Raw genomic sequence first — 24,056 nt, 5'->3', positions numbered from 1 at the left:
ATGTCAGTTTATGCATATTACTATCATTTTGCCCTGGGTATCAGAGAGCTGCATATATTCGACCGTGGAAATTGAAGCGAAGAGCGGAGAAGTGGATGAACGTTTGGCTGAAAGATAGGAAAGGGTACTTCTACTTCCATTCCTACCAGAGGCGAAATATCAAACAGAGTTCCGGAGATATGACAAGTGCATTGGCCTAAATTGGAGAAAAAGTAAGCATTTCTTTTCCATTCTCTACCTAGAATTTAAAACTAAGATACTCCTTTCTTGCATACAACTACCAAATAAGCAATAAAACTCACCTTTAACAAGTTAATAAAATTCATTTTCTTCCGATTACGGCAGTAGTATCATTGATTTAATGACCTTGAGATCAGGGGCGAAACTTCACTATTTTCATTAGGGGGTACGAAGCTTCGATGCCCGACGAAAGGGCGTGTCATGCTTGATGGAAGGGCGTGTCATGCCTGAACATCATTTCTAGAGCACATCGCCTCAAGGGCTGAAATCACCGGGGACCCCGAGAGGGGGGCACTGAGTATGTTTGGCCTTCAGACTCAGGCTGTTTTTCAAAGACAACAAAATATGCCTCTAGTTTTTCTGGTGTTGGCTATAAACATTTGTTTCCGAAAAGCAAGCATTTGTAAGGCCTGTTTTTTCTTTAAAAGAAAATTAGTCTTCACTTTCTAAATCTCTTAGCTATAACGAGAGCAATTTAAAAAAGAGATTGATGGAGAATCTTAATTTGATCACAATGGAACAACAAAACACAGCTTGGAAATTTTGGAATTTAGAAACAGACTACAATGTTTCAAAAAGAATAGTAATCCCATAAAAGAGCACCAGTTTAATTTTCTGAGCTTGATTTTCAACTTTCGGTTGCTCCGTAAGGAAATTAAACATTATTAGACACCCAAGCACAAAATAAGTATCTCTGAATTCATCATAACAAAATCCTTCGAGCTTATGCGAAGAAAATCTTTTTTATTGGAAATATTTCTTTTGTAAGTATGTATATTGTTTAGAAATAGAAGAAACTTCAATTTTTTTTGCAATACTTATCTTAAAGGACAAGTGACACACTTTTCACCCTATCTTTTTTTTTCATTAACTTATAGATTATCTTTTAGAAGTAAGTTTTTCCTGGTTTGAAACAAAAAATTCTAATCAGGCGGCGCAGAGGGCGCGATTTTGCTTTTTATCACGTGACCCTATGACGTACATTGTGATAACTCAGAATTTTCCTGTAATTGATAGAGAGTTTACGAAACACGACGCGACAGGTCCAGACGAACTGTATTCGTTTACAAGCGTGTTGTAAACGTTTATATTGCACTCTATACCAGTAGCAACAATAACAAATTATCACAATCTACGTCACGGTGTCACGTGATTCATTTCCCGCCATAATTTCAAATGGGTTTTTAAGTGGGAAAATGAAATCAGAAAGGAAAAATATTTTAACAACACTCTCATACAGCATTTTACGTTAAGTTAAAAGAAAAAAAAAATTTGGCGCCAAAAGCGTGTCACTTGTCCTTTAACTACAATTCCCTGATAAATGTTCTATTATTTACCGCTAAAACTTTCAGCCTAAAACTTTTAACAGCTATTTAAATTTTCTTTAAATTTAGTTAACAGAACGGCCAAATGTGCGACCTAAACAAAATTTCCAGATTTGCCCGACCGATAAACTGGCAGCCATAAATTTGCTCGACCAAATCTGCTTTTTTGAAGATTTGGGGAGGGGGGTGCAGAACCCTCCTATACCCCCCAGCAGTTTCGCCCCTGCTTGAGATAGAATGAGCAAGTTTAATTGAAATATATATTTTAACATGTAACGAAATATGTATATTTATATATAAATAGCAACTAGTTGAATGAATTTATAGATTTTACGCATTACGCATTACGCATTACGCATTATGCATTATGCATTATGCATTATGCATTATGCATTATGCATTATGCATTACGCATTTACGCATTACGCATTACGCATTTTATGTATAGAACAAGATAATTCTAAGTTGCTACCCCAAGTCTCACGCTCATTGCGATCATCCGTAGGAACTTTAGAAAACCCCTTGGCCGCCAAAGGGTTAAACTCGGATGTAGTGGGGGTGAAACTCAGACTAGCAACTTAGAACTGTCCTGTTTTATACCCCCAAATAGCATATACATCTCTGCTTATACGATCAATTTATAACTTTTATAAATTGACTTTATAATTGACTGGTAAACAGTAATTGCCATTCAATTGATAAATACATTATATGAGTCGCAGAAGACACTAAACACAATGTCAACAACAAAAAAGATTGTCAATAAAAGATGAGGCCGTATCCTTTAGAAGATAATAAAATAAAATATCATTTAAGGATAAAGATTTTAGGAAATACTGCATTCCATTAAAATTATTTTTTTAATTATTTAAAATTGATTATTTTTTAATCCAAAATTTTTAAAAAGCTATTATCATATGCTGACGACTATTAAAGATTTCTTGCTATTTTACAAAAGCAGTTCATTCTGACTTTAAAATACCTCGCAGTCGAAAGAAATAACATAAAAATCGGTTTAGTTTGCTTGATGCCGATGTCAAACAAGCTTCTTTCTGTTTTCAATTACATGAAATGAAAGGAGATGGATGTCATGTTCTAACACTATTTGACAGAGACGAAGCTACTCGAATGTGTCATCTCTTTTTGTTCCTTCAATTATTGTGAGTACACAACACTCATATTTTCAAGGTGTTTGAATTGATTAATTGAAAAGGCAACAGGACAACAAGTGATTCTTCCAGCAGGTGGATTTTCTATTATCTTCCATTATCATTCACGTACGTCTGCAACGGGCCTAGTCTCCTCTTCACACCTGCTTGCAGCAAGTCCATCAATATCTTCATAACCAGTCCTAACTTAATGCTTCATCGGTAAGTTTGATAAATTTTTTGCTTATATTCCATAACATTGTCTTGTATTTTCAGCCAGGATTATTCCACTGCTTCTGAAGAGAGCAAAAGCCACGTTTAATTTTGTGCGAATTCTTGCCAACTTTTAAACACGAACAGGCTACTCCCATCAAGTTGCAATATTGCGAAAGGCAAAAATGCCGTTCTTCAGGCAATAAAGCCAGAAGAAAATTAGCATAAGAAGCCAGGCTGTAATTTAAAGCTTTGGTTAACCTAAATGCAGTAAAACTGCACTTCAAAATTACTCTATTCAACGCTTTGGTTGTCTGTTTGCAATTATACAGCAAGAACGAGAAGCATGGTAAAGAAAAGCGAAATTCCTTAATGCTTTAACCACCGTTTAACAAAGTCAAATAAAGCTATGCCGTGTTAAGGAAATATGCTTTCATGAAACTTATCCCTTTGACAAAAGCAGCTTTTCTGGCTATTTGCTCATGTTGTTAAAGTAACGAGATTTTCCAAAATGGATTTACTTAATTCATCGAAAAAAGTACACCATGTTAATAAATGATATGGGTTGTTTAAAACATTGATAAACTGCTGTACTGTGGTATTAATTAGCCTCATAGCGCAAATTGTGATTATATGTGGGACATATTGCTAGGAAAAAGCGTTTTTTTCAGTATGGGGACGGGAAGATACTCTGAATCTATTGAATAAGCGAAGGCTTCCACAAGACAGTATTTTCATGACCACTTATTGCGTAACTGAAGCATGCTTCGACCGGCTTGTTCTGAGACGAAATCATGGCAAAGTCATACTCTGGGGCAACAATCACTGTAGTATCCCGCACCCTGAATTTTTCGATAACCATCGTTAAAATTTATATGTTTGGAAGAGTTCGGGGGTATTTGAGCCAAACCTGTATCGAGGTTTGATGAAATTATGCGAATAGTTCACGAAAACAGGCTGAAACAGAGAGCTACAAAAACACTTGCATTGAATGGCTTACTGTGAAATACGCCTTTATTGCTTACACAAATCAATAAAAACATTTTAACAAAAATGAAATGAATTCCAAAGGTTGAATAAAAAATCATATTTGCAAACTAAACAGCTCATTTCTTCAAATTTATGCGATTTGAATGTGAAGATTTAAAAAGAGTCTATAGCATTTGCCAGCATATACGTAGAATAACACGAGAAGAGCAAACAGACAGAGAAATCATTTGCAAAAATTATAAAAGGAGGATTACATATGACTTTTATTGAATGAAAATGCTTTAATGTTTAATACCAAACCAACGCAATAAATTGTGTTGACCCTAACGTTTTTTATATAGAAACACAAATGTACAGAAAATTGGGTTATATTGCAATTCTTTGTGTTAAGTGAGCAATAAGTCAGTTATTCTCTGCGAAATACTGTTTTCTTGTATGTGAACTGTTGCTTTTAATGATTGATCTAAACAAAAGCAAAGATATTAGTCATATCAAGAATGACGTCATGACATATTTGAGCTACTTTGAAAAGGGTCTGTATTATAGTAAGACACGTATCTGTTTATACGCTGAATAAGACAGCCAACTTTTTAAAGAATATCGTTGAGAATTCGAGTAGTTTAATATCCTCTATGTCTTATAGAGGACTAAAACAAACGTTTTTGAAGTATTTCATCATTTTTTATAAATAGTCCATTGGGAAATTTTGTCTAATTTCAATATATCCAAATTGGGTAAGATTGACATGTAACCTCCCTATTCATACACATCGCAAGATATGATTTTCTGCATTCTCTCTTTTACAGAGAGAACTAGTTTTCAGCTTGTAGCTCATCTTTTTACACATTCTACTTTGCACCATAGCGTGCTCAGTTTGTACTTTTTAAGGTGAAACACAAGACTGGTGTATTATGAAGATAAAGCTTGCTCTACATTGCACTTACCATTTTGAATTCAGTTTCATTTGCATTTGATTCTATTGATGAACATTCGAGACTTTTTATATATTTTTAGATTGATAATAGAATAATATATTTTTAGAAACATATTATTTAGATTTTCATACTATTGTTGCTCAGGTTTCTTCAATCAGGACTTTCGGATTGAGTTTTGGATTGAGTTATACTGCAGGATTTTTGGATTGAGTTTATATAGAGGATCAAATCTCTGAAGGAAGAATATATAAAACTTTTTTCTCTGCAATCTAATAAATGAAGAGTTGAAATAAAAAAATTAGAATGTGTATATGATTGATATTTGATATTTTCTTTGGAATGCAGATTTAGAATACATTGGACTTTTTAAAAGAAAGCAACTATCCTGATGTTCTTGTAAGATATTGCGAAGAATCAATTTTATTCAAAAGTTTTTTTTTAAGAAATAATAAAAATATTTTCTAAAGATCAAATTTTTCTCAGCCTTCTTAATTCTTTGATATTATGTTGACATCTTATATCAATATTTCCTCAAGGAGTTACAGCACCAATCAAATGTAGCGAAACGGAAGTTCTTCATTAAAATCAACTATGGAAGAAGTAGGATCGACAGAGAATGACGTCAAGAAACCCGTTGCGTTGAATGCAATCGAGGCCACTCAAGTCCTCATCGTGCTAACGGATAATGGAGTGGAAGAAATTCCTTTCTTTGCAGTCGGAGATAAGAATGAGGGGGCAAGGAAGACACTGAAGGTAAATAGAGAATGAAATATCTAGCCTCGCTCTCAACTAGTCTCCGTTTTATGGACCGTACGCTGTAAGTTACAAAGTGAAACCCAATGCTTTTTCAATTCCAAAGCTTGCAGTTTTAAAAGTATTGGATATTTTCTAGACTCAAAAGCATACAGATATTTATCGGTAGCCTTGCACGTTGCTGCGAGAAAGGGCTATTTTTGATTTCTTTTAAATGCCTTTCCGCTGTCTCTATCAAATATAAAATTCCTTTGAATCAAATATTTTGAAAAAAGCCGATATCACATTTCAGGCTGTTCGGTAAAGCGCCAATAACTTTAAGACCACGGCAGTTCAAAATGCTATTTATCTATTGTTTGATAACAAGCAGTTATTTTTGAATTTAAGATTTAAAGTGCAATTATTTGAAAAAAACAAAGTTAACAAAAATTTGAAGGGAAAATTATTTGACGGGAAAATTCAATATATTACGAAAAGGGTTTGTCTGTAAAAAGCTGCAGTTATCAAGCTAAAATTGCTTTGTGGGTCTTTGGAGCTAGACAAAATAAAGACAATGATAAAGGAAATAATAAAATTAAACAAGAATAGTATTATATAGAAATGGTGTACTGACGCAATTGTGTACTGATTTGATTCTACTTCTGTCAGTGAAGGTTGGAAGATTCATAATTTATCATTTTCTCATCAACCTCACCCATCCCACAATTAATTTTAAGTGATTTTTGCTTATTCGCCTTAAGTACACGATTAATATTTAAATAGCTCAAGGTCATCAAAGCATCAATTCATCATTTGTGCAAATCCTCTGAGTGCAGGCTCTTGAACTTCTTCAAATTAGGACACAACGAGAGGTTAAAACATCGTAAATTCCGCAAGATCTCAATGAATAAACACAAAAAGGAGAGTATGTCTAGGGGATACTTTTCTGACAAACGCATTGTTATTAAAATATTCCCAATCCTGAAAACTAAACTGTAATGCATTTTAGCCAAAATATTTTAAATTTCTGAGTCCTGAGTTGCATAGGCAGTTTTTTTGCAGCTTTGTCCAGCGAACTGAATAAATATGACCTTATCATAATCGCTACTCGAATTCGATGGTTTCAAGTGTGGGTATAGTAATGTATTTCATTGAATATAAAATCAACCGAATACGTAACTATAATTGATAAGAATATGGCGTAACGTTGGAAACAAAATGGTGGAAAAATGGGACATTTATAAATAGCAACCTGCCTGTTTCGGGGATTAATGATAAATCAAAAAATTCTAACATAACAAGACCCATTTTATTTATCATATTTCAACATATTTTAAGGATTTTTATGTTGCGCAAAATTAAAAGTGATGATCTTCTGAAAATTTGTTCTTCCAACATTGCAATGCTCTTCTTCTAACCGCGATACACAATTATTCGTACAACCTCGTTCTAGTGAACCTTCATTTGAAATGCTGACGTAATAATGATTATCGAACGACGGGCCCTGTCTCCTGTCGGCTAATTAATGGTGGTTTCTTATTAATTCGCGGTTGTGAAATTGCGTCTGTGGAAATTACATTGAACTATTTTCAAGCAGAGATCTTAGGCACTCAAATGATATGACGGTATCTCTTGGCGTAAGACAGCAGAGATGTGTATATGTCAAGGACCACTTCATCTAGCATGCTAGTAGCAAGTTTTCACTGCTAATATTGTAAGTAAAGATAGTGCTATGTGCTGTGTTATTAAGTGTTATTAAGTATTCGTAATTAATTGTCATTAATATCATTTTCGAGATTTGACTAACGTATAAAGATATATAGCTCGAAGTAGGTCTGGTGACATGTTGAAATTGCCAGGAAACCTTTTTGATATCAAAATTGCAGAAAATGAATAAAAGAGATTAAGATTCTTAAGGTGGTGCAAAACCGGATCAAAATTGATAAAGGTGAATCGTAAGGAAAATGCTAATCAAGTATTAAGAAACGCGTGCATTATTTTGATGATTCTAAACCCTCTTATTCATAAGGAGTTGAAAAAACCACAATGTAGTTTATTCGAATTTAAACTGCAGGCTTATAGATAAACTTTTAGTTGCTCGAGTCGTAAAATTTTGCATATATAGATGTAAGGTAGCACTTGATGAGAAAATTGTATAAGGCTATTATTTATCTCATCTACCTAGATCATTCTTAAACGCTTTTTATCATAACAAACTAATCATCTACATAAAAGTTTTTCTTGCAAAATAGGTATTTATTGAAGAATGATGGCGTTGTAGTTAGTTTGAAATTAATATCATTCGTTTTAAATTTAATGCTGTTACTTAATGGTAAATTGCTATCAGCTACCCTGAGGTTGGAACGCAATCTATCTCGAATTTGTGTCAGACAGCGTTTGTCTAAATTAACTGATTGAGAATCATTGTTGATACGGAGGGTTGATATTATAGGACAGCTCTACACTGGTAAAGTTGTTTGAAGACGATATAAATTTTTTTAGCCAGCAGCATTGGCAGCTACTGTGCAGGAGCATCGAAAGCTAACACGGTCAAGGAACAGATCTCTACCAGCCAACCTAGCCAAACCCGAGGGAAACGGAAAGCCAAATCACGTGATGGATTATCTCCAAGTCCCAGACAAGGTGCTTGCAGCAGCATCACCGGATCATAGCCAAATAATCAGACAAGCTTCGACTGGGTCACTTGGCTCGAAGTCGTCTATATCAAGCTTTGGAATTTACTCAGCACCCGACACGCCAATAGTATGTTCTATGTTGATGACTTCATAAGTAACTTATATCTTCATCACTACCAATGTGTTGCATACATGCGGCTATCAAAACTTATTGTATCAATAATTTTGCTTGTAGAGGCTTAAGAATTGAACAATTGACCATTAAATTTGTTTCCGTTTTTCAGTCAGGGTTTTTAGACCTCTCAGGATCTATCTTGCTGATTCTTTTTAAACTTTGTATTCCAGAGAAAACACTGAAGAAAAAGTCATTTGAGCTTTTCACATTTCATATCATTCAGCAAATCACAGCTGGGTTCGCACAACCACCCCCAGTTGCACGCACGCAATAACAAAATCTCAATGTTCTATATATATACTGTAAACTAATTAATCCAAAATAAACTACCAATGACGATGCTCTATTCAATTTACGTCAGTTGGCTCAAACGAAAGTGTAATTATTATAATCGAAGCAATTAGAAAATATGGTAAACAGAAAAGCTGCGTCACCAAGTCACAAGATACATTTTAAGGCTTAATTACACTAAACCAAAACCTTAATCGACTACGCAATGAAAAATTACGTGAAAACCCGAACACACTCCCCTCCTTGACTCGTTAAGAGTCAAGCATCAAACGGGTTTTTCACTGCGAATCCTGACCTGCTGCGCGTTTAGATTTCCTACGCTGGGGTTCTACGACGCGATTAGGACAAATTGGAATAGGTGAAAATTCACAAGCATTCTGTTCCCGTACTTCGTTCTCTTTCCTCTCGATGTCCGTACTTTTTCCTGCGATTTCATTCATTCTTGCAAGTTCAAAAGGAAAAAGTTTTTGCAAAGGTCGAGATAAAATTTCTGACTTACCACTACCACATACTTTTACCTTTGCACCCCGAACAACACCGTCTTTCCCTTGCACAAGTTCCACGATTTTTCCCATTTTCCATGAATTTCTTTTGACGTGTTCCTCTTGCACCAATACTATATCCCCGACGGACACAATTATTTCTCCATTTCTGTTATTTCTATGAAATTCCCTGAGTTCTGTTAAATATTCCCTTCTCCAGCGTCCTGCAAAGTGACTTAATTTTTTGATTAAATAGCAAAATCGCTTAGAGTATGCTGATGAACTCTCCTCTAGTTCTAAATCGTTGATATCTAAATCATCAGCTAATTGCGACAATCTATGACCGTACATAAGATGAAACGGAGTAAGTGGGTAAACTTCAACTTCATCATAAATATACGTTAAGGGGCGCGAATTAAGTGTCGCCTCAACTTCTAACAACACGGTATACAACTCATCAAATGTTAGCTTGGCATTTCCAAGCACCTTTCTTAAACACCTCTTAACACTTCCGACCAATTTCTCAAAATAACCTCCCCACCAGGGACTTCTTTCCAAGTTGAAACGCCATGTTATTTTCTTTTCAACTAAATATGATGAAACTTCACGACTATTTCCCAGCTTATCTAGAAACTTATTGGTGAACTTGAAAGTTTTAGCGTTGTCTGAATTAATCAACGAAGGCGTACCACGACGAGATGTAAAACGCCTAAGACTCCTTATAAAGGTCAGTCCTGACATATCTTCAACGAGGTCAAGATGTATTGCCCTTGATGTAGCACAGGTGTAAAGTGCAATATAGCATTTTTCCATCTTACCTATTTTGCTTTTATAAAACAATGGTCCAGCAAAATCTATACCTATGTAGGTAAATGGTGGTACTTCCTTGACACGAAATTCAGGTAAAGGTGCGACTGATGGTACACCGTACGATTTACCTTGTACCTTTTTGCACTTTCTGCAATCCCTCAATATCTTTTTTACATACTGCCTTCCTTTTGTTGTCCAAAATCTAGAGCTATATTCCGTGAGCGTTGCTTTCAGACCTTCATGCATTACCCTTTCATTGCAATCCTCAATAACCAAACGCGTAAACCAATTATTATTCGGTAGAATAATCGGAAACTTAGTTTCTAGTGCTAAATCTGAGTTTTCCAAGCGACCCTTGCACTTTAAAATGCCATCTTCTTCGAAAAGTCCCAATTTCAATGCAATCTCATTATACCCTGGTTGTTTCTTAAGGTCAATTTGTGAGCCCTTAATCCAAATCCTTTCTGCCCTTGAAACTTCCTCTGAGTCTAATTCCCCTAATTTCAATATCTTACCTTCCCTTGCAGACCTTAAGTTAGTGACGAAACGGATCACTCTTGCTGTAACCCTCAATAATTTCTTCAAAGAGCTAAATTTATCCACCTCTATTATTTCAGTCACACTTAGTCTGTTTTGTTCTATTACTGCTGTAACATTTACAGTTTTCCTTTTTTCCTCCATAATCTCTGGTGAATCCTCAAAAGTGAAACTTTTAGGCCAATATTCCTTCCACATGGACAACCAATGAGGACCTTCCCACCAAAGTCTGCTATCTCTTAAAATTGTTGCAGAGACTCCCCTAGAACCCAAATCTGCTGGATTACAAACTCCAATACAATGTCCCCAGTCTTCCTTTTTAGAAATTTTCAGAATCTCATTGACCCTATGTTGTACAAATTGCCTCCATTCACCTTGATTATTTATCCAGTATAATGCTGTTTTACTGTCTAACCAGTACCTACAACCGTCTATTCTAATTTGTGGGCTTAACGCATTATACACAGTCTCCACAAGTGTAGATAAAATACGACCTGACATAAGTTCTAACCTTGGAATGCTTAATTCCTTAAGCGGAGCAACCCTTGTCTTAGCACAAATCAATCTTGAATGCATTCCAGTATCAGTCTCGTATACTAAATAAACCATTGCACAGTAAGCCTTCTTACTGGCATCTGCAAACCCATGTAAATAACACTTATTTACCTTATCTGTACTTTTTTCATATAAACATCTTGGTAAGGAAATAACACCCACTGAACTTAAATCACATACAAATTTATTCCATTTATTGAGCATTTCTACTGGTACTTCATCATCCCATCCTAACTTCAAGGTGCATAATTCCTGAAACAAAACCTTTGCACTTACAATAATTGGACTCACAAGTCCTAAAGGGTCAAAAAGTTTGGAAATCATGCTTAATATGGTTCTCTTAGTAACAGGTGAATTTGGAACACTGCTCTCTATTTTTGTCAACTCAAATTCCAAATTATCCTTCAACATATCCCATGTTATTCCCAAAACTTTACTCTTAGTGTCTGAAATTTCTTTCCCTAGCATTTCCTTTACATAGCTACATTCACCCCCTCCATCTGCAGGATGTTTCCCAGTTTCTTCCATAACCTTAAAATATTGAGCAAGTTGTGGATCATTACTCTTCCATTTCCTTAAGTTAAATCCTGCCTCTAACATTCTTTTCTTTGCCTTATTATAGAGTTCTTTACCACTTTCTACATCATAACATCCTAACACTAGGTCATCTACATAGAAACTTCTAGACAATTTTGCTGAGAACTCTGGATCAGCTGTTTCATAAGTACTTAAATGATGTCTTACAACAGCATTCAACAAAAAAGGAGAACTATTTACTCCAAAAACAACACGATTAAAGCGGTAAACTTTAATGTTTGGTTCACTATCACAAGAACTATCAACCCATAAGAACCTCAAGCAATCTCTATCCTTTTCATCCACTTCAATATTCAAAAATGCCTTTTCGATATCAGATGTTATTGCAATCTTATTTTCTCTGAATCTTATCATGATATCAAACAAAAGTGGATTTAATGGTGGTCCAACATGTAAACACTCATTTAGAGAGGTACCTGACTTCCTATCTTTTGCAGAGGCATCATATACTATTCTTACCTTTGTTGTTTCTGCATCATTTCGTACAACGGCATGGTGTGGCAGATAACTAAGCTTCTCACTTGGCTCAAGACTTGTAACCTCTTCAATGATTCTATCCCTTTCTTGTTGCTTTATAATCCCATCATAGGTTTCCATTATTGCAGGCTTCTCCTTGAGCTTTTTCAACTGCCCCTTCAATCTGTTGAGACTAAGAGTATAATTAGTAGAAAGGGGCTTGTGCCCCATTTTCCAAGGCAAACAAACTGAGTATCTATCTCCTTTAAACTCTATATTATCCAAAAATTCTTCATGCACCTTATCTTGCCTTTTAATTCCTAAAGTCTCAAGATCCCACAGTTTTTTAATGTCTTGTTCTAATTCCTGTTCCTTATTCTGGTGCATCAAATTAACTGTTATACCATTACCATTTACAACCAAATTTGAAGAACAAGATTCTGCCAAATCGGTTAACTTACCCTTTATTGGCCCTGACATAACCCATCCAATCTTAGTATGAATGGCAACAGGCTCTCCTGGCTCCCCTCGTATTATACGACCATCTTGAAGCGTCCAAAGCCAATCGCTTCCAACTAAAATGTCTATAATAAGGGAATCTTCGTGCCTACAAACATCTGAAAACCACAAGTTAGTAAGATGCTTATAATCATACTTCAATATTTCAACATGTTCATTGCGTATTTCTGAAACTTCATTAACAACAAAGGCCTGTATTTTCACTTTCCCTCCACTTTCAACTCCTTTCAACTCTAACTCGACCACATCTCTTATCTTCTCGTCCATATTTTGAGATCCGAATGTCTTTATACCTAAGCGCACTTGCTTAATGGGGTTCAAACCAAGTTTTTCTACCATACTTCGTGTTACAAAACTCCTCTGACTACCTGAGTCAAAAAGAACACGTGCCTTAACATCCCTTAGGTTACCTGTAACTATGGCCTTGGCGGTTTGCAAGACTGCTCTCCCCCCAGAATCTATATTACTTACACAAGAAGTGGTAACAGTAGTATCAGCAGTCTTGACACGAGCTTGGTTAGCACTAGGCTGACTACCAACAACATTACAAATTGCAACATGGTGTCGTTTGTTACACAACTTACATTTTTCCTTCGAATGACACTGGTAAGCTCTGTGTCCCTTTTTTAAACACAAAAGACAACGTCCATATTTAAAAACAAGATCCTTCCTTTCTTCCTTGTTCCTGACGTTGTGACAATCGGCTTCTTCGTGATCTTCTTTACAAAATACACAGAACTTTCTTCTCGCAAATCCACCATCTTGTTTCGTAAACAACGCACTCATTGTTGTTGTTCGACCAGGAAACCTCGGTTTCATCTCACTTCGCCGTTCTGGTGACGTCCTACCAGAAACGGTTCCATTTCCCAAAGCCATTGAAATCGAAACATGCTGTTCACGAATCTCCAATTCTTCTCGAAAAGCCACAAGCATTTCTTCCATATCCCATTCTTGGTGATTCTTACTTCCTCGAATCATGTTCAGGCGAACAGCCTCTGGAACCTTGTCCATTAAAACAGGTACAACTATGTTCGAGTATGATGTTTCGTCGACCCCTAGGGCTTTCAATCCACGATGGTGTGTCTCAATAGTATCATAAAGTTCTCGCATCTTCTTAACATGCTTTTCATTAAAAACCGCATCTAAATTCAGAAGCTCGTTGATATGTGCCCTTTTTATCGTCGTTGGTCGCGCGAATCTCTGTTCAAGCAAATCGACAGCTATAACATAATTGTTTTCAGTCAAAGCAAGTCCAGCAATTACTTTTTTGGCAGGTTCTTCCAAATAGTGCTTCAAATACGAAAACTTGTCAATCTTTGAAATCTCTTCGTTTTCGTAAACCGCACTTTTATAACTATCCCAGAACTCCTGCCAATCTTGGGGGCGGCCACTAAATTTTTTCAGTTCCAACTTCGGTAGCTTCGCACGAACTTTACGAGTTGCTGACGACGCTGAACTTTCTACAGAATAAACTGATTCTTCTGAGCCATGTCTTGTTAAATTAGGCTTCCGCGATTCCAACTGCTTCTCATTCTTCACTAAACTCTTCAACTTGAGCAGCGCTAGATTTATTTTTTCCTTCATCTCTCCAGCCTCAGAAATTTCTTGTAAGCATCCCAAACCATCTTCATCAATTTCGCTTACAAGATCCAAAATTTCGTCATCCAATTTTCCTAAGACTTCAAGTTTCTCATCTAGCTGTATTTCAAGCTGCTTCAACTTCAATTGATCTTCCAGACTATCTTCAATCTGTCTGATCAACTGCGTTGCAAAAGCTCTATGTCCTCCTCTGATGTTTCTCTTCTTCTTCAGTTCATCCATAGTTCATTCACTGAAACACAAATACATCTAGGTTCGGTGGACCAGATTTTTAGACCTCTCAGGATCTATCTTGCTGATTCTTTTTAAACTTTGTATTCCAGAGAAAACACTGAAGAAAAAGTCATTTGAGCTTTTCACATTTCATATCATTCAGCAAATCACAGCTGGGTTCGCACAACCACCCCCAGTTGCACGCACGCAATAACAAAATCTCAATGTTCTATATATATACTGTAAACTAATTAATCCAAAATAAACTACCAATGACGATGCTCTATTCAATTTACGTCAGTTGGCTCAAACGAAAGTGTAATTATTATAATCGAAGCAATTAGAAAATATGGTAAACAGAAAAGCTGCGTCACCAAGTCACAAGATACATTTTAAGGCTTAATTACACTAAACCAAAACCTTAATCGACTACGCAATGAAAAATTACGTGAAAACCCGAACACAGGGTAAATAGCAAAACTATTTTCCTACACATACAGCAGACAGGGCCGTTGCTAGCTATTGGGCACAAGGGAAATTTTCAGGTCCAAATTGTCGACATACTGGGTGATGCATCCTTTATTTGCCGACAGACATCCTTTATTCATTTACTTGCCTTTGACACACCACTAAATGGCAAAAGACTCAAACCCACCCCCTTTCCGTAGAAATTTTTTAAGAAAAAATTCACAGTTTTGAGAAAATGCTCAAAATCTGTAAGGGAAATTCTAAATTTCAATGCCGTAAGGAAACGTAGGCAATTAAATTTTAGTAATATTTACCCTCCAAATTCTGATTGACAGCTAGAAGACCGGAAGGTAATTTTGAAAAGCGGATGTATTGGAAGTTCTGAAATAATTGGGGTAAATAGAATCATAAATATGGACAACTATACCGGTCATGTGCTTGCGTTTTTCTAAATTGCCCATTCCGACCCACAACTGGGTATATGTTTTCATTTTGTGCTCTCGGACCCTTATTCTGACGTTTTACACTCTGAAAAGTGTCAGACGAAAAAGCTTTAAGCATGCTGTAAAAGCTTGCTTCTTTAATGCAATTTAGAGCTACAAATAAGCAAAAATACGGACATGATTGCTGCTGCTTGATAAAAAATATTTATTGTGAAAAAACACACGCTTTAGCTCTACCTGAATACCTACTGCATATTTTTGCTTCAAAGTCTTCTGTTAATCTTCCAATGTACTATAATCGTCAAAGCAAATAAAACCAAAATTTGATGTTTAAAACAAAAAAGAGATTCAAATTCTGTAAATAAAATTTTGCTTCGAAATTGCCATGGCTAGTTTGTAATATTGTAGTTCGACATTACCTTGAAGGTATTTTCAAAGTTACTTTTTGTGAGTTTTTCTTTTATGAATAATCGCTATTTTGGCAAACAGGATTTTCGAGATTAACAGAAATGGTGAAAATTGAGTAGCTCTGATGGCAAAAAAGGCTTTTTGAAATTACTGCTGTGAAATTGATGCAATGAAAGCCAACTTTCTCGTCAAAACTGAAGATATTGTCAGATAAAGAAATTGCGGCATTAAAAAGCAAAAACATTCTAGCGGTTTTTTGCCCAATGGCTTTATTTAATTAGTTCTTAAAAACAAATGAAAAGTCTTTTGAGCGTAATGTTTAAAACTGAGCGACAGTTCTTCGCTGTAGTCACTCAATTGGTTGAGAACCCAAAATCTTAAGATTGATGTTTGTTTATGCTTTTTGGTGCCAATTCATTTAGGCCCAAGTCAAAGCAAATTAAGCCAAGATTTGATGTTTAAAACAAGAAGAGATTCACATGCTTTGAATAAAATCTTTATGTAAATATCGCTTTCAGAGCCCAAGCAGCCCATATGGCGTACTCGCCAAGGACGGCAAGCGCAAGTTCACATTTCCACAGCCTGGAGATGGCATTCATTCATACGCACTTAGCAATTTACACAACATGAGCCAGTCAGCGGACATACTGGCCGTTAGGGACGAAAAAGACGGCTCAAGGTTGTCTTTGCAATGGCCAGAACGACATCAAAGGTCGCCGAAGAAAGGGGAGAGCTGCAAACGGAAGAAGTCGCTATTAGAACGACTTGGGGTAAGCGTTTTTATACCTTTAATTGCAGCATAAGTTAATAAACATTCCGTCTGCAAAAAATTAGCGATAGATATTTTTGCAATGGAGTAGAGAAGTGTATTGGCGGTTTGTCAGAAAATATCCAACATTGCTGATTTTGAATTTTTTTTAAAAGGGTTGCCAAAAAGAACCGCAACAAGCACATTCTTTTTAAAAAGTTCCCGACCGGTATTTGATTTTCCGGAAAAAGACAATCTGCAAACCATTTTCCTGAAAATTCATCTACATCAACGCCACGATCTATATTCTTAGACAATGCTTCTTTATTTTGATAATTCTTAGCAATTATTAGATTCAACATGCAACGTTTTGCAAGCTTGTTCAGTTGTAATTAAAATGCAAAACCTACATACTGACGATTATTATGTAAGAATTAATATAGAATTTACAGTAACTGACGGATTAGAAAGTGGAATGAATGAGTGAAGCTGCAAATAGCAAGACCTGAGTAGGGTTGACAAATATACCAAAGGTCCAATGCTTAGCTAGTCATTGCCAACTTTTCACTACCATTCAAACTGAATGTTCTCTTTATTAGAGCACAATTTTTTGCTAAGACATAGTTACGATCGTTGCAGCAATAAGCTCCTCGAAAACAATGGCATTACAATTGGTGTTAACGTATCTACCACATTGCAAAGCATTTTCTAGATTGTATTAAAGTAATGCCATTTCTTAAAACCTTGCTGCTTTGAAAATGTACTATTTTAGCTCCCAAATTTGAATCTTCGGCACAGTCTCCAAAAAGTGCTGTTAAAATGTGGAGTGTGTCAAAATGCTTTCTCTAGCATACAAACCTAATCTTGATGAAGTTTCCTGTTTTACCTGTCTGTCATAATGTTTTCAATGCCGTACAGAAAGAGCTGTGCACGCTTTTTATATACAGAACATGATGGCTCTAAGTTGTAAATTAAGTACTAACTTCGCTTTTCGGGCCTGATGTGATCTCCAGAGAACTAGCGAAAACCGAGTTTGAATGAAAGGCTCAGCGCCTCTTAAATTGAAACGTATTTGGTGGATTACATTGGAAGTAAGACTTAGAATGAATTGTTGCATCGTTATACCTCAAGCCGTGGTGATTAGAATAAACGTTTGCAAGCTGTAAATATGAACATGGCTTTGTTTAGCAACGGATAGGGCTAGCTCTCTTGGTCTCATTCATGGTCGAGGCGAGACCCTGAAAGGAAGGGTTACGCTATGACCAACAATAAAATAAACAGAATGTTAAGAAAGAGATAAAACCAAGCATTGAGTGGACATCCTACAACAAAGGGGATTCTGTTCATTTCCAGTGAAAATCATTTATTAATGGGTTGATATCGGATAAGGAGAAATTGAGAGAAAAAAGTACCTGTAACAGGTTGTCAAATACAGAATGCAAATATCATCTTCTTGCTTTTTGGATTAAGCGGTCTATGCCATAGGGGGTTTGCTAAGAAAGATAGAGAAATCAAATCTAACACAGGCTTGAAATCAATGGACAAATTGGCAGGGCACCAATTATTTAAATATCTATTAAAAGTAGGCTCAAAGTAGCTAAATTGCATATCTAGTGTCATTTTGCGAAGTAAGTGGGAATATATTAATTACCCCTATAAGGTCTTTGACAATCAAAAGTTAAATAAATAGACTAAAAATATAAAAATCGTTTCTAGAAAGTAATTGTTTATACGCAAAATAAAAACTGCGCTAAATTAAGGCAAATTTTTGCGTGCGCTCATTCCAAACTACGATAGATAGAAAAGGAGAAAATTTTACAATAGGTTGATCCTTAGTGAATTTGCGTAATGTGAATGAATTAGTGAAGTTACAGTTCGGCAGATCGCATTTTATGCATCATGCCAGAATCTACTTAGTCTATGTTCATTCTTGAGTCAATGTTCTTCATACACTTTTCTTTCACGGATGTAACAGGCTCTAGATTGGTGTTTCTAAATGTCATTAAGCGCAATTATAGAACAATCTACTAAGGCTTACGTACTGTTAGGATCAACTGTATGGGTTTATACTGTGATGTCGAAACCCCCGTTATCAGATCTCTATATCAATTTGTTTTGGCAGGTTCAACTTTGTTATCTTTGAAATTGAATAGTGTGTATTTGATGATTTTAAAATAACAAGCCTCAGAATGATATTCGACGCTACAGTAAACTACTTGATTTTTTCATTTTGAAGAGCTTTTGCGAAAAACCATAATTTCGATTATTAAAAACATTCTCAATGGGTAAGTGAGTTTTGTAGCACTTAAACACCTAAGACTTGTCAGTGTAGTAAACAGTATTGGTCCAGATTTCATAAAACAAAGTGTCTTTCTCTTCATAGATATAAACAACAAGGGTCTCAAAATATCGAAGTCAGTCGATTACGCGAGTTAGAATATTAATGGATATGTTTTCATATTGCCAACTTGAAATGAATAAACAGTAACTTGAAGCAATTGATAGAAAATAACTTCAATATTGGCAAAACTTTTGTAACTTTGATATCGGTTTTTATTAGATATTTCAAGCTGATAAATGCTTTCGCATTAGCATTTGCCAACTCGATAAACTGCCACACAGGAATGATAGAAGCCTAATCACGGTCACAGTAATTCACATTATTTCAGATTGTATCAATGTCTATCAGCGTGCCTAAGTATCAAATTGACAGATGTCATGTATCGTTGAGACTCTTGTCATTTTGAGTTGATATATTAGCACTTATGATTTTGTTATTCAGTGAAATTTGCTTTGCTATCAAAGTTTTTAGAAAGCAAAGAAAGAAGCTAATGAAGTTTGTTGAGGGGAGGGTGAAGTTTAGTAGGGTTTTTGGTGCAGATCCCCAGATTTGACAAGAAAAGGCGTTCCTGAGATACGCGGTAATGCAACGTGGCCAAATGGCTTTGAAAAATTTGAGAATACACAAGCATTTTAATAGGCAGGAATGGAGTGCACCATAGCAATGAATTTGATTATTGATGTAAACATATCTTTGAAGTTTAAAGCTTTAGGGAAATATAAAGTAAAGTTGGAATCTAGACGGTTCTTGCAGGAGGTGACAAACTCAAAGTTATTGAACAGTGTGGCACCCTTTCACCTAACCTATAACCAATGCCTGCAACAAGGACATCCATTTTATGTTGGTCGGACTCTGCTTCGAAGTTCGGCATGTCTTTGTTGTTGTTGCTTAAAAATCTTATTTCGCCGAAAACATGGTTGGTGTTCTTTGAAATAGATATCTTAAGCTTTTTGAAGCCCAGGATCGTGCGACCTATGCAATTTTTAATGGCTGGTGGAAATAATGTGACCGGAATAGGCAAAGACGATCATAGAATGTCGATAATCTCTAAATCTGCTCTTGTTCTCATCAAGAACAATGAAATTTCTTTTTCAATATCGTCAGCTGTAGCCCCGAGAAAATCAATTTTTAATTTAATGTGCTGTTTGGTTGTTTTGCTGATCATCATTCCCACTTGATCACTATAAATTCAAAAATCTTAGCAAAAAATCGTGAGTTTGTTCCTTTTGCTTCATGCCATCTTCTACATAGAGACTATTAAGAAAAAAGTTTAGATTTTCGTTGAGAGAGGGAATTCGCTAAAAACAGAGCTGATTAACCTAAATACTGATTAACCGTCAGAATCAAAACTTACAAAAATTTAATTCGAATCCTTATTCGTCAATAAGACAAGAAAACTGTAATATTTTGCAGCTAATTGGTTATACCGAGAAATCAGACTAAACTAATCTTCGCAAATTTTTGTTGGAATGAACAATAAAAATACAATGACTGCTTTCAAAAATAAAACTTCAGGGTAATCTCAATTAGCTGTACTTTGGGAAGAAGAAAACGAGCTATGATCTTAGCCTTTTTGAATCCATGCAGCCAAACTTGTTTTACCAAATGACATAGCCCCATGAAGTATACATCAAAGATTAATGCAACACAGTTTGAATGGCTAAAATTCAACAAAACTGGCAACAAAATCTGAAATGTTGCACATCGTTGATAACACTTAAAAACGAGATGTCCTCTGAAGAAGGAAATATAACACTTCGTTTATAACACTGATAAAAACTAAACAAACTTTTATGGTTTTTGAAAGTTCCCAATGTAGCTAAGTCCAAGCATATGTTTTCTTTTCAACTGCATTTTTGCTTTACAAATCCGTTCGTTTCTTGCTATTTCAGCAGAAAATATGCATTGTACGGGATCTCAAGATACGAGATGAGATACGGGATGACCTCTGGTGACCCAACGCTGCTCAAGTCAGATTTGAACCATTTTTTAGCGCTGATAAGATCAATTAACCTGCGTGTAAATAATGAAATCGACCCGACTTCATTTTTAAGGGATTTCATCTTTTCAATTATCAGCATGGAAGAAGTCTTTCGTCTTTTTACATAAAAAACTGTAATTGCCAAAATGCTAAATCTATTACACTCTAGCATTATCTACTTTGCAAAGGAGATCTCGTTTTTTAAGTAAACAGCAATATTCTTATACTTTTAATTCTGTCTCTTATTGTTTTCAGCCTCTTTTCTAATCTCCTCTTTTCATCTTTAATTGGAAAACCAGTGTGAGTCCATCCCATAGCGACCTGCCAACGACTTTTAAGATAACACTTTCACTTTGATCGCCTAGTCAGCCTGATAATCTTCCGCAAAGGAGCATAAGAACGATTTCCATTTTTCAAAATGTTTGCCTCTATAAAGCTGAGAATGATGAAGGAGTTCAGCTGGCCTTCGGATTCCGTAGAGGTAAAGTAATTTCGTCTTTTTTAAAATTGATAAATAGCTGATGTCGGAAATACTTTGAAAAAACTGCTCTTCGAAACAGCTTCTTGATCTAGACAGATATCGTGATTCCCTCCTGTCGACAAACTTGATAAAATGATTCTTTCAATAAAGTCAGTATTTAGGATTTTGTCGATCGTAAAGTGCAAACATCTCGTGCCTCTAGCGATGCTTTCGCACTTATCCTTTTTCTGACATCAAGACAATATTTGTATGTTTATAAGGATTACTGTTTGCCCGTCTGTTATACAGTCTCATTGCCTTAGAGCAGTACAAGCTTGCGGATAAGTTTCTGATGCAGCAGAAAAGGAGTTGAGATTTGCGCAAGAATAGATAAAATTTCATCACTCTTCTAAGATATCAAGACTACTTTGTAACATAGGCTTGAGTCGGAACGATATTTTACACTAGCAGCACCTATTGCGAGATCGCACGATAAGTTGATTGAGAGTTAAATACTGATGAAAGCGGAAATTGAAGCAATTTCAAAAAAGATCATTCAACTTCTTTGCTGAAATGACTTTTTTGCACAGTTTTGCTCATTTTTAGTAAAAAGCAAAAGGCGAGAAACAAAGAATCGTAAACAAGCAATAATCCATTTTACGATCTACCAAAATATCAGGCATCTTTTAATGTCAGGGAAATATGTTACTATTTCTTGTAAATTATCGTACTCAAAGCTTCCCTGCTAGGAGGAGATCAGACCATAGACTTTTCCAGATCCTATAGTTGGCAAAATTCTGTGAAACCGAATTAAAAATGTTAAGTTAAGCAAACACGAGATAAATAAAACTTGGTATTCTGCTATTGACGATGGCTACTAAGGATAGCACTTCGTTTGCAAGAGTTGTTTTGCAAACCATCTTAATTCATAGGCGAGTTGGATTCCTGATTTTTTTTGTAAACAGAAAGTTTTGTGAATCTTTTTGTAAAGAGGTATCCCAATATCAGCATGATGCAGTTGTTAATTTAGCTCAACCTTTCTATATATTCGAAAATATCTCTGCAGCATCTGAAACTAACAACGCTGCACTTACTAGGGTGCCTTACTGTCAGCGTTGTGTAAAGAACTACTCACTGCACTGTGTTACTTAATAAGGTGTCTTACATTCAGCGTTCTGTAAGGAACTACTCACTGCACTGTATTACATGCTAGGGTGCCTTACTGTCAGCGTTGTGTAAGGAACTACTCACTGCACTGTATTACATGCTAGGGTGCCTTACTGTCAGCGTTGTGTAATGAACTACTCACTGCACTGTATCACTTGCTAGCGTGCCTTACTGTCAGCGTTGTATAATGAACTACTCACTGCACTGTATCACTTGCTAGCGTGCCTTGCTGTCAGCGTTGTGTAAGGAACTACTCACTGCACTGTATTACTTGCTAGCGTGCCTTACTGTCAGCGTTGTGTAAGGTACTACTGCTGTTTGCAGTTATCATTAAACGGGGTGCAGTCATTCTTAAGAAATATTGTAATCTGCAATTTCGTGCTACGTACTATCATGTAGTATTTGAGTTTTTTCTCAATTTTCAACCTGCATTGTCTACAGCGTTGTGTCACTTGATATTTTGCTTTCTTACATAAGATATAATTTGTTACCTAGTATAAACACATTATCTTACTCCCTACGCCGAATTACGTCCTAGATTTTGTAATTAACACCTGCGTTATTCACTTTATAGTTCATATTTATTACTTGTCTCAAATGTGATCCTTTGTTGGTAAATTTGCCTTCGCCTGCAATATTGCGCCGTGTTATGACTGGTGTTGTACCTTTAAAAGATAACCTGCATATCAACATTTCGGATACAACATTACAAGGTTCTTAGCAAATTTAAAAGTTTTGAAAATAATTGCCTTTTACATATTGCAAATTTGCTGCACTTCCTGCAAAGAATATTTTGATCGCTGTTATGTTCAAAAACCTGACAGCTCTAGGGATTGGATAGGCTATTAATTTTGCCCCTTCTCCGGTGTCGGTTGCTTCAGCGTTATCATTGTTGCGTCTTCGGATTCTCATTTAAAACATGTTAGGAAGAAACGAGCGAAGTTCTTCTAATGTGTAAGGCAGCCCCCCGTCAGAGTCAAGGAGCCACGTAAAGATGATCAAGCTCCATGCGCACGCTCTTTGACTCTATGACGGGGGCTCCTTCTCTTGTATGTACAAAACAATGCCTATAAGATATCGAACGGGAAAAATAAGGAACTTTGTGTACATGTTTAAGATTTTGTAAGCGCATTCCAAACATCTTAGAAAGGATTTCAGATGGCCACTCATGCAGAAATATAAACTTATGTTTTTGAAAATGGCAAGAAGACCACTGAAACGTCAAGCTGAAATTTTAAATTTTTTATGATAAAAACAAGATTACGATCAATCTATTCCTCGGAAAAGCCTGCACAATTTTGTCACAGCTGCGGCTCTTCTTGTTTTGGTCATGATCATCAATTTTGAATGAAGATAGGAAGTTCCCAAATGTTCATCACCTTGAGATTTAGTTGCGATTTCAATCTTTAACTTGGCTTAGCTGAATGCTAAATTGTTTTTTATTAGACCCATATCAAGATCTGGCCCTGTTGTATAATCCGTTTGAATCAAATCGAAATTTTGAAAGTTTGACAACGACACTTATCTAAAATGGTGGATTTAATATATTTAGAAAAAACGAAGAAGTTAGGAGTGTTAAGCAAGCGA

General features: G+C 35.8%; 1 protein-coding gene across 3 annotated transcripts in view; it reads left to right on the top strand.

Moving 5' to 3' along the window:
• Nucleotides 1–2,541: 2,541 nt before the first annotated feature.
• Nucleotides 2,542–24,056, top strand: part of LOC135689267 (uncharacterized) — a 39,328-nt gene continuing 17,813 nt past the window's right edge. The window contains exons 1-4 of one of the 3 annotated variants that reach the window (XR_010516486.2): nt 2,542–2,935; nt 5,391–5,604; nt 8,086–8,346; nt 16,291–16,542. The gene's annotated coding sequence lies outside the window, so the exon portion shown is untranslated. The other 2 variants (XR_010516485.2, XR_010516487.2) reach the window with 2 other exon arrangements.

Source organism: Rhopilema esculentum, chromosome 9, assembly GCF_057945365.1.
Source record: "Rhopilema esculentum isolate cy_ngs chromosome 9, ASM5794536v1, whole genome shotgun sequence".
NCBI lineage: Eukaryota > Metazoa > Cnidaria > Scyphozoa > Rhizostomeae > Rhizostomatidae > Rhopilema > Rhopilema esculentum.
Note: the sequence above shows the minus strand (reverse complement) of the source record. Positions and strands in the feature narration are given on the sequence as shown.